This window comes from Tiliqua scincoides, chromosome 2, assembly GCF_035046505.1.
Source record: "Tiliqua scincoides isolate rTilSci1 chromosome 2, rTilSci1.hap2, whole genome shotgun sequence".
NCBI classification, from domain to species: domain Eukaryota; kingdom Metazoa; phylum Chordata; class Lepidosauria; order Squamata; family Scincidae; genus Tiliqua; species Tiliqua scincoides.
This window is the reverse complement of record NC_089822.1, coordinates 223,481,847-223,494,251: the sequence shown is the minus strand read 5'-3', so window position 1 is coordinate 223,494,251 and position 12,405 is coordinate 223,481,847. Positions and strand designations below refer to the sequence as shown.

At 44.8% G+C, this 12,405-nt stretch overlaps 1 protein-coding gene across 8 annotated transcripts in view; it reads right to left on the bottom strand.

Moving 5' to 3' along the window:
• Positions 1-12,405, bottom strand: part of PLXNA1 (plexin A1) — a 400,969-nt gene that overhangs the window by 86,831 nt on the left and 301,733 nt on the right. The gene's annotated exons all lie outside the window — the stretch shown is intronic.

Below are 12,405 nucleotides of genomic sequence, written 5' to 3'. Positions count from 1 at the left end.
GGACCAGAGGGCAAGTTCATATCGTTTTTTGCTCATTCTAGTTGTGCCTATTTGGTCCAGCTACTGCCAGAACCACATGCCTAAAAGTAAGGCAGACAGGACAAACACAAAGTTCCAATACCCACAGATTTCCCACTCTCTAATAAAACAGTCCTTTCTACATGTTTCCTAGAATTTTGAGGGACAGAAGGCATTCTTGGGGGAAAAATGATTTGAACCTGGGTCCAATACACCCCTAATGCCCACCTGCCACCTTTAATCATTTCCTTGCTAACAAAGACAATACTCAGAGAGTTCAGCTATGCTCTGTATAGCTCTTTATCTCTCATTATCACTAGGAGAAAGAGAATAATTAGTGGAAAGGAAAAAAAATATTTTTCAGTTAACAGTGTGTGTTAATTTTTGGGAGATGCCAACTACAGAATTTCATGGCACAGAACTTGGTTTACCGTGGCCTGGAATTTGAATTTTTTTTTTTAAAGCATAGTCAGAGTTCAGACAGACCTGGACTAACTGTCCAATCCTACCCTACAATACCTTATAACATGCAGCCATGCCAATGGAGATTACGCTGTGTGTTACAGCGAGCGGGTGATCAAACAGCTTGTAGGAGGTTTCCTCCCCCTACCCACCCACAACCTATCCCCATCAACGTACTGGTGCCCATGGAGCCTCCTGGGGCTGCTGCCATGCACTCTGCGCCTCTCATCATTTAAGGCAGCAGACTAGCAGCGCAGCTTTCACACTACCATAGAGGACCTTGCCCTGCCAGAATGCTACTTCCGGCAGCTCAAGGCCTCAACAAAATTGGAATCTAAAAGGAACCTAAATCATGTACCATTCACATAAATGAACTGTACATACACAATACAATATCACTATATACAATATCATTATATAAATAATACAGTAATAATACAGTGGTAATAACAAAACATTAATATTGTCATTAATATTTAGCATCTGGTGGTACGGTAGACCCCTCTTAAAAATGAGAGGAGGAACATTTTCCGATTCATTGTATAAATTGAACAACAGTTATATCTGAAATGAGACAAGTAGTTGGAGCCATCATTTTCAGTTCTTCAGGGCTGGAAATATTGGATTCTGCTCTTGTTGGAGTAGAAGATATAAAGCTCCATATAGGAAATGAAAAGGTAACAGACCTAAGGCAGTTCAGGTGTCTGGGAGGGCCTGTTGCAGAGAGACACAAATTTGGAATTATATCTTCATTCAGCACCACACGCCCTCATTCTCCATCCTCCAGTGAAAGATACACCCAATTTCTAGCCCCAGCCAAATTCCTGGCAGCCCCATCAATATTCCCTCCACAGTGCTTGCGTGCCTGTGGAAGCTTAATCGATAGGAAGACAGGAAGGCAGTTGGAACCTTCCCTGACAGCTAATGACCTCCTTCCGCAAGAGATTCTACACTTCTCTCCGGAGAAAATGACAGGCGTGTCAGGAGAGATTAAATGAAAGATTCATGGCTTGCTGGAGTTTGTTAGGGAGCCACAGAGGCTGCAGCATCAGCTCTGTGTACCTTGCAAGTCCCTCACCCAGGCAGCAAGTTTGTCTTCAAGGCACAGGACACAGAACGTAAAGAGGAAGGTGGTAAGTTCCTGCCTCCCTACACACACTCATACATGCAAGCCTCCCACTCCTCTAGCGAAGGTCCCAGCTTCTGCTCCTCAACTTCCTTCAAAGTTCATTTGTGCTTACTTGAGTGATCAGTATAAAAAACTAGGAGTGATGGCTTTAAGACATTCAAATCAGAAGACAAAACTGGCACCTGATACCAAATGAGACACCAAACAAGAAACAAAAACAGGTGAGCTCCTGAGAATAGGCAAGACTGTATCATGTAATGCTATCAACACCTGCCATTTTAAAAGTCTAATCAACACAAAATAATTCCTTTGCAAAACTCAAGCCGTACTGTAATTCCTGTACAAATTATGAGATTATGTCTGACCCTTTCAATTCCCACCAGGGCAAAACAGGCACAAGTGTATAGTATGTACTTGTATGTGGGGAGATCTTCTAGCATTCGCTCTATAGTTTACTCCCACCACTGACATTCAGCCACCTAAGGTGCTGAACACAGCATTCAACAGTACTCAGTAATTTTAAAGGAACTCCCATTTGAGTTCCGATGCCCACAAGCGAGCAAGACCTCTGCTTTCTCATCTGTGCTGAAAAAGACGATCTTCATCAAAAATAACAACATGATAACCAATGTTATTCCTTGACCTACGCTAAAATTGCTGCCCTGTTAAAACTCTAAACAAATAAAGCACTCCCTTGTTTTCAGGGTCGCTTGCTGAACCTTAACCTCATATGAATTGCTACATATGACATATGCAACCTTAACCTCATATGAATTGCTACGTATGACAAAGGCCTTTGGTCCATACATTCCAAGCCACTTCCCACAGACTCCAGAACAGAGACTGTGTATTGTACAAGCTTATTTATCCAAACGATCTGGGTAACCCTGAAGTAATCAGAAGTCTGAATAAGCACACGTAAACCTAATTTAAGCTTGCATCAATAAGGTCTATATTTGTGGGTGGATCTGGATTGCGAGGTTTTGCAGATAACTAATGTTTGGATAAGGCAGAGTGAGAGTTTCGGCCTATCTTCTCATCTCTTTCCTTTGTAGCTATGTGTGTCCCACTAATTGGAGACAGACTGAAGCTCACTATGGGAATAACCCAAGAAGGTTTACGTTAAGGAGAAGCTACCCTGATTCGCTAAGTGGGGAATGTGGGGGGAGGGGCGCAGAGAAGGATTTAGCTGTGACGAGCAGTGTGGCAGTGTAAGTGAAATTGGCATTTTCAATTTGTACTCTGACATGTCTCATTTGGGGCCCTGGCATCTCAAGAAGGCATACAGCCTGCAGCTGTCCAAAACACTTATTTGCATTTCTCTGCCCTGGCTCCTTTTGGAAATGAGTTCCTTCTGATTTGGGTGGAGAATGGGGGCTGTAGATAGTTTAACCCTTTGGTTACCTGTTCTAAAGAAAGCAACTCGCATATAAGAGAGGGATGGGCACAATTCATGAGGTCGCATTTCTGCTTCTTATAATACAGACTCTCCTTCCTAAGAAGGGCCTTCCCAGCTGTAATGAAGACTCCTGGAAATTGCAGCACCAAACACCCCAAGCCCAGACATAAAGACAAAATTGACAACACAAGCAAGGAATACTCAAGGCAATTATGCCTGGCAGCCACAAAGCAATACAAGTCCAGCCTTATACATGGATTTTTTCATACATGGATTTGACTCAACACAAATGGCCACTGAAAATGAGAAGGAATGTGCTGATCCATAAGAACATAAGAACAGCCCCACTGGATCAGGCCACAGGCCCAGCTTCCTGTATCTCACAGTGGCCCACCAAATGTCCCAGGGAGCACAACAGATAACAAGAGACCTCATGCTAGTGCCCTCCCTTGCATCTGGCATTCTGACATAGCCCATTTCTAAAAATCAGAAGGTTGGACATGCACATCATGGATTGTAACCCATAATGGATTTTTCCTCCAGAAACTTGTCCAATCCCCTTTTAAAGGAGTCCAGGCCAGTCGCCATCACCACATCCTGTGGCAAAGAGTTCCACAGACCAACCATACGCTGAGTAAAGAAATATTTTCTTTTGTCTGTCCTAACTCTCCCAACACTAAATTTTACTGGATGTCCCCTGGTTCTGGTATTATGTGAGAGTGTAAAGAGCATCTCCCTATCCACTCTGTCCATCCCCTGCATAATTTTGTACGTCTCAATCATGTTCCCCCTCAGGTGTCTCTTTTCTAGGCTGAAGAGGCACAAACGCCGTAGCCTTTCTTCAGAAGGAAGGTTCCCCAGCCCAGTAATCATCCTAGTCACTCTCTTTTGCACCTTTTCCAATTCCACTATGTCTTTTTTGAGATGCGGCAACCAGAACTGGACACAATACTCCAGGTGTGGCCTTACCATCGATTTGTACAACGGCATTATAATATTAGCTGTTTTGTTCTCAATACCTTTTCTAATTATCCCAAGCATAGAATTGGCATTCTTTACTGCCGCTGCACACTGGGTCAACACTTCCATCGACCTGTCCACCACCACCCCAAGATCTCTCTCCTGATCTGTCACAGACAGCTCAGAACCCATCAGCCTATATGTGAAGTTTTGATTTTCTGCCCCAATGTGCATGACCTTACACTTACTTACATTGAAATGCATCTGCCATTTTGTTGTCCTTTCTGCCAGTCTGGAGAGATCCTTCTGGAACTCCTCACAATCACGACTGATCTTCACCACTCGGAAAAGTTTGGTGTCGTCTGCAAACTTTGCAACCTCACTGCTCAACCTTGTCTCCAAGTTGTTTATGAAGAGGTTGAAAAGCACCAGTCCCAGGACAGATCCTTGGGGCACACCGCTTTTCACTTCTCTCCATTGTGAAAATTGCCCATTGACATCCACTCTCTGTTTCCTGGTCTTCAACCAGTTCTCAGTTCATGAGAGGACCTGTCCTCTAATTCCCTGACTGTGGAGTTTTTTCAGTAGCCTTTGGTGAGGGACCGTGTCAAACGCCTTCTGAAAGTCCAGATATATAATGTCTATGGGTTCTCCCACATCCACATGTCTGTTGACCTTTTCAAAGAATTCTATAAGGTTCGTGAGGCAAGACTTACCCTTACAGAAGCCATGCTGACTCTCCCTCAGCAAGGCCTGTTCGTCTATGTGTTTTGAGATTCTATCTTTGATGAGGCATTCCACCATTTTACCCGGTATAGATGTTAGGCTGACTGGCCTATAGTTTCCCGGGTCCCCCCTCTTTCCCTTTTTAAAGATTGGTGTGACATTTGCTATCCTCCAGTCCTCTGGCACTGTGGCCATTTTGAGGGACAAGTTGCATATTTTAGTCAAGAGATCAGCAACTTCATTCTTTAATTCCTTAATAACTTTTTTCAACATCAGGGCCCGGTGACTTATTGATCTTTAATTTATCAATGAGTTCTGAAACATATCTTTTAACCTCTATTTGACTTAATTCCTTGGTCAGGAGGGGGCATTCGGGCAGCGAGGTCTTCTGCCGTGAAGACAGATGTAAAGAAATTTAATTTCTCGGCCATCTCTAAGTCTCCTTTTATCTCCTCATTATCTCCCTCACCATCCAGAGGACCAACTGCTTCTCTGGCAGGTTTCCTGCTTCTAACATATTTGAAGAAGCTTTTATTATTTCCCTTAATGTTGCTGGCCATGAGTTCCTCATAGTCTCTCTTGGCCTCCCGTATCACCTTCTTACATTTCTTTTGCCACAGTTTATGTTCCTTTTTAGTCTCCGCAATAGGGCAAGACTTCCATTTACGGAAGGAAGTTTCCTTGCCCTTTACAGCCTCTCTAACTTGGCTCGTTAGCCAGGAGGGGACCCTCCTGGATTTAGTGGAGGCCTTCTTTCTTTGTGGTATACACCTCTGCTGGGCCTCTATTACTGTTGTTTTAAGCAGCCTTCATGCACTCTGGAGAGATTGGACTCTTTTTACCTTCCCTTTCAACCTCCTTCTAACCAGCCTCCTCATTTGAGGGAAGTCCGCTCGTCAGAAGTTAAGGGTTTTTGTGAGAGATTTGCCTGGTATTCTTCCCCAAAAGTGCATGTCAAAACGGATCGCAGCATGATCACTGTTCCCCAACGGCTCCGTAACATTGATATCTCTAACCAGGTCCTGAGTACCGCACAATATTAAATTCAGAGTCACCTGTCCTCTGGTGGGCTCCGTGACTAGCTGCTCTAAGCCACAGTCATTTAGCATGTCAAGGAATCCGGTCTCCTTTTCGTGACCAGAACACAAACTGACCCAGTCAATATGAGGATAATTGAAGTCCCCCACGATTACAACCCTGTCCCTCCTTGTCACCTCCCTGATCTGTTTCCTCATTTCAAGGTCCCCTTTCGGTTTCTGGTCTGGAGGACGATAGTACGCCCCCAGTATTACATCGCTCCTCAGGCCTGGTAATTTAACCCACAGAGATTCTATGGTGGAGTCGGACCCGCCTTCAATCTCTACTTTGCTGGATTCTATCCTTTCCTTAACATAAACGGCCACCCCACCTCCAACACGCCCCTCCCCGTCCCTCCTGTAGAGTTTCTAGCACAGGACTGCGGTATCCCACTGATTCTCCGCATTCCACCAGGTTTTCGTTATGCCCACTATGTCAATGTTTTCCCTTGTTACCAGACATTCTAGTTCTCCCATCTTTGCTTGGAGACTTCGGGCACTTGCATAAAAACATTTGTACATGGAATGCCCTAGGATGGGCTGCTTATTAGCTCCTTTGTCTCTGCATCCTCTCACTGTGCCAAACCGTCTATCACATCCCATCATGCTACCATTCCCAATTTCTTCTCCTACTCTGCCTTTGTCTAGTTGTTCTCTAACCTCCCCATCCTTGTCCCATAGGGATGAGGAGTCCCGAACCGGATGCCCCTTGGCTCCTGTCGGCCTTCCCCCAGGGATCAGTTTAAAAGCTGCTCTGCTACCTTTTTAATGTTATGTGCCAGCAGTCTGGTTCCATTCTGGTTCACGTTAAGCCCGTCCCCCTTGTACAGGGCCCACTTGTCCCAAAACGTTCCCCAATGCCTAACGAATCTAAACCCCTCCTCCCTACACCACCGTCTTATCCACGCACTGAGACCCCTGATCTCCGCCTGCCTAGCTGGCTCTGCGAGTGGAACAGGTAGCACTTCAGAGAATGCTACCTTTGAGGTCCTGGCTTTCAGCTCCCTACCTAATAGCCTAAATTTGGCCTCCAGGACCTCCCGGCTACACTTGTCCATGTTGTTTGTGCTGACATGCACCCCAACCGCTACCTCCTCCCCAGCACTGTCTACCATTCTGTCTAGACGAGAAGTGATGTCTGCAACCTTCACACCAGGCAGGCAAGTCGCCATGCGGTCCTCACATCCGTCGCAAACCCCCCTCTCTATGTTTCTAATAATTGAATCCCCCACTATAAGAAGCCCCTGACCCCCCTCCCGCCGAGGAGTATCCTGAATGCGTTCAGATACGGGCACGTCCCCTGGAGATGGGGTCCCCTCAGGGGATTCTTTCCCTCCTCTCCAGGATGACATCCTCGAGATCCGAGACTTCCCACCTGGGCAGCTGAGGAGCTGCATGCCTGAGGTTGGGACAAAGCCTGCTTGTCCCCGGAAGTCTCCCCATAGTCCTTCTCTGCCTGCCTCTGCTTCTCCAGGTCGGCCACCAAGGCTTCAAGGGAGCAGATGCGTTCCCTGAGACCCTGGAGCTCCTTGCACCAAGGACACACCCATGACTTATGCCCCAGAGGCATACAGTCATATATGTGGCACTCGATCCCTGGAGAAGGGGAAAAATGCACCCCTTTAAAATCAGTTTAAAAAACTGAACAGTCCTTTAACAATAGCCTCCTTAATGAGAGAGAGGGCAGCTGGCTGATAATCCATCAATCCTTCTCTCTCCAGGCCACCCCTCCCTTCCCCTTGAGCATGTGAAAGAAAGGTGATCACTTTGCATTGGTGAAGGGAGGGGCTGAGTGAAGGGGAGGACTGATTGATGGGTTGTCTTCTTAATGACTCTTATCTTAGAGTCAAAAGGTCATCAAGGCTGTTTTTCAATCACTGGCGCAAAGAAACTGTTTTTAAAATTGATTTGCTATACAGGTGCAGTCTATTTATCCACGGATTTTTTATCTGAAGATTTGTCTCAACGCAAATGGGGTGCGGGTACTGAAAGTCTCACACACCTTTGCCTCCTTTGCCCTGCACTGGCATCTCTATCCGTTACCAGGCAGCCCAAAACACTGCAAAAAGGCTCCGCCTCGCCCAGGTAGGGAAATAGCCCTGGAGCCCTGGAAGAGGTTCCCCTTGCGAAGGAACAGTAACATTCCTGGAGCCCCTCAGCCAGCTGAAGCTGAAGAGGGGAAGGGGAGACCAAAAACCTCTGTAGCCAGAACACGTACAGCAAGGCCAATGGGAGGGCTGAGTACGGAGCAGAGAGGATTGATAACAGCTGCCTTAGTTTCCTTCCATCCAGAAGTGTTAGGCTGCAGGCTCTTTGTGTAACTCTATGGGATTTAGCACAATGCGTTTTTTTGTTAATCACGCCGAGTCATGGAACTGAACTAATGTGGATAAATAGGCTCTACCTGTAGTGTGTTTTTTGCCATCCAAGTGAGTGCTTGGAAACCACATGAATCATGAGTCTCAACCTGTACTTAGAGAAACAACATGAAGATTATTAGGAAAATGCACTGATCAAGTTTGCTTTTTAAAATACATTTTGTTCTATTTCTCATGTTATTACTGCTTTATTTTCTGAGATTAACTGAACTAATCTCATTAATGGGAACTGTTGGGGTATAGCTGAGGTGAACTGGAGCAGTGTTTCTCAGTGTTTATCCTCCACTGTAACACTTCACATGGGTCAGCTATTCTATTCAAAATACCACTGGAAGTAACTGGTTATGACATCATTGCCAGTTACTTCTGCGTTGGAAGGCCAGATGTGTCAAACACTGCAAAGTAGCTAGTGAGTGCCTAACTACAAGACACAGAGTTTATGCAACTGTTCAAATCCTGATCTTTCTCTTGTAGACTGCACAACTTAGATTTAATTTAGAGCCCGAGTTCACGTGCAAGAGCCATGATTGACCCAAGAATCATATTCAAATTACCTAGAACTCTGGAATGCTTTACACCAGCATTTCTCAATGTCCCCTGCCGTACCACTTTGCATGGTCTGCCTATTGGTTGTACTACCAGAAGTAGTTATTGATGTCATTGCCAGTAACTTCCAGATTGGGAGGCCAGATGCAACACAACAAACACCAGTAAGAGGCTCAGAACAGACAGGAGGCTTTTTTGAGCACATGAAAAGTGCATGCTGGAGCTCTATCCACTGAGCCAAGCCTCCTACTGCTGCTTGTCACGTTGCATTGCTGGTCTCATTGCAAGGTAGTGGAGGTCTGAGAGTCCCACGAGTAGTACCGGGCAAGACCTCATTAACCTACCCTGATGGAGATCTGCCAAGTGCTGGTAAACAGCATCATTAAACAAAGCCATTGCAGGGGTACAAAGAGAAAGTCAAATGACATCCTATGCAACATGCTAGACAAGAAATCCAAGAGATCTTTAATGACCAGCTAAAGTAGGTCAGTGAAGGTCAGCTTATAACGATAATGCACTGAAGATGCAATCCTGTATGCACTAACTTGTGCGTAAATCTCACTGAATCTCAGAGACGTCTAAGTACACATGCATGCCATTTGGCTATAAATTACACAACTGTCAGTCACAGAATTCAGTGAACACCAGGAGCAGGTTATAATTTTAAGAATAAATCAATAATACATAAGAAACAAAATTAGCATAAGCTGAACATTAACATGACTTCAGGGTTCCCTGTGAGTCCAAGAAGTCTATAATGAAGTTCAGTGACTCATACCACCTCCTGTGGCCCAGATAATCATATCTGTGACTCAGAGTAACAAAATGCATATTACAACATGCGGCAGTACAATGTTTTGTTGCATATGAATATATACAGAAAAATGTGCCTTAGGGCCCGATCCTGAACCTGGTGCACCAACTCACCGCCAGTGCGCAGTGAGGCATGCCTGCGACACATACTTCCCAGCCAATGCAGGTGCTGCTCAGCGCGACCCTGTGCTGAGCCAGTGCCAGGAGAAGGATGGGCGACGGCCGTCCAGAGTTCTGGGTGAGCGCCAGGTAGCAGAGAGGCAAGGGGCATGGAGAAAGTGTGATGGGAAAGGGAACTGGGCGGGAGGGGGGTGGAGGTGGTGGCAGGCCCTGCCACCATATTCTGACCCCTGTTTGGGCCTGGGAGACCTGATATGGGTCTCCTCAATTCTGTGCCTGCTCAATAGAGAACGCAAACCTGAGGAGACCCATTGAGGCCACCTGGGTATTACATGAGGTAAGGGAGCATAAACATAAGCTCCCTTACTCCAAGTAGCCCCAGCAGTACTTAAGAACAGCCATGATGTGTTTGTGTATCATAACCCTGCAACATAAGAACAGTCCCGCTGGATCAGGCCATAGACCCATCTAGTCCAGCTTCCTGTATCTCACAGCAGCCCACCAAATGCCCCAAGGAGCATACAAGATGACAAGAGACCTGCATCCAAGTGCTCTCCCTTGCATCTGGCCCTCTGACACAGCCCATTTCTAAAATCAGGAGGTTGCACATACACATTATGGTTTGTAACCTGTGATGGACTATTCCTCCAGAAATTTGTCCAATCCACTTTTAAAGGCATCTAGGCATGTTATCTGGTGTGCTCCCTGGGACATTTGGTGGGCCACTGTGAGATACAGGAAGCTGGACTAGATGGGCCTATGGCCTGATCCAGCGGGGCTCTTCTTATGTTCTTATCTAGCTTTCTATGCACAGTATGGATAAGAAATAAACCATGTGAGCCCTTACCTGCTCATATGAGCAGTGGTAAGTGGTAAGTCCAGATACAGAATTAGAGATCTCATATGAAGTTTGTGAGGTCTTAGCAAACGAGCCCAACATTCACATTTCAGGCAAGTCTCTCCATGACTCAACCGGAGGAAAAACAAGCCAGATTTTTGGTTTTGCCAACAGTCTGGACTATTTCTGGATTTCCTAAAGCTGCATATAGGAAGGGAGCCCAACATGCATCCCAAGAGCCAGAGGAGAAGCCAGGGAAGGTGGGTGTGTTGGAGAGAACTGGGAGGAAAGCAGCCAACAAGCCTGAGCTTTGGCCAGAAGTCTGACACCACATGCTCATGTTACACAGACAAAGCCAAACACTGTACTCACCCATGCCTCTGCTTTGTTTTTACACATTCTGGTATTTTTAACCCTCTTAGGGCATATACAGAATATCTTGCCCTATTATTCTAAGTATATTTGAAATGATCACGTCATTCTGTGCTCATAATCGCTAATGCAGAGTAGAATCCCCATTGCCTACATTAAGATATACTGAGACTGAAGGGGGGAAAAAATCTATCTTTTTCTCTCTCTTTTTTAATAACCTAAATTGTAAGTACTCTACTAACAACAACAATCTAAGAACTGAGATCCAAAGTGTTCTTAAATGAACTGTAGATGCACTGAAATGAATGGGTTTCGTTTGTTTATTTTACAGGATTGTGACAGAAGGCTATCTATAAGGAAAAAAATACATTTGCTGGATTTGTTGTAATGTTATAGTGGCATCACACCACTGTTGTTAACTCCTCTCCATCTGAATATTTAAAATTATACTCTGCTGTGGACAAAATTGGTTCAGTTAATTGTTGTGACACACTGTAACATGGATTTGCTTTCCAGGCTGTTGGTCTGTGACAAAAAAAAAAAATTCACTACATGCACACACACCTATGACAAGATTACTTTTTGGAGACAAACGTTACAATATCAACACAAGTGTATCCACAACCATATTCTTATATCATCTCTGGCTAAAATTACTGCTTGCAAGTAATTTTTGTTTTGGGCAGGGGGGGGTAGGAGGGCAGGGAAGGAGAGGCTGACAGTGAGAATGGACATCTAGCCCCCGAATGAAGAAATATCACTGTAGACTTCTCTGAAGAAATAGTAGTAGAACTAGTAGTTCAACTGTTAGTCTGGATATAGGCTTGAAGTTGGGTTACTGCAAGGATTCCACAAATGACAAAACATAATTAAAAATATTGTTTGAGTCTTCAAGTCATGGATTAAAACACACTGTAGGATCTAGTCCCAACGTTTCACTTTCAACTATGGAAAGAATCTTCAGGGGGTTACAAAGAATTTTATATCCTTTGATCAATGTTCTGGATAACATCCCTTTTTGTAGGTAGCCCAAGTAAGTATCTAATTGGTCTCATCTATGAGCTGAACCCAAAGTTCAGAAAAAGTGATAATGAATAGAATCCAATAACCATAATTTGCATCAGGTGCTCAATAGCTTAAAAGAAAGAAAAACAAAACAAACAGGGTATTTACTGGCAGATAAGGGCACAATTCAAAGGTACAACAAATAACATCAAAGCACCATAACCTAGGTTTGAAGCTCTGTGCAGTTTCCCACAGCCAAGAAGTTCCTGCACTCTTCTTGCTGATTTGCCAGTCAGGACTGCTGCAGTTTTCTGACCTCAAAACTTAGCAGTTAAGCATAGGAATGGCTGTGCTCCAATTATTTTCTTTTAAGCCGTACTTATTTGTTGATTACAGAAACACAGATGGATCCTGTGCATGCCGTAAAATCTCAAGCAGGATTTGTGTTTACTTAAAAAAAAAAAATTCGGATTTCAACAGCGCTCCGCAATTACACACTACAGAAGTTTACACAGTAACTAATCAGCACTCCCACCTGCCCCTGCCCACCCTTTACTGTAGTC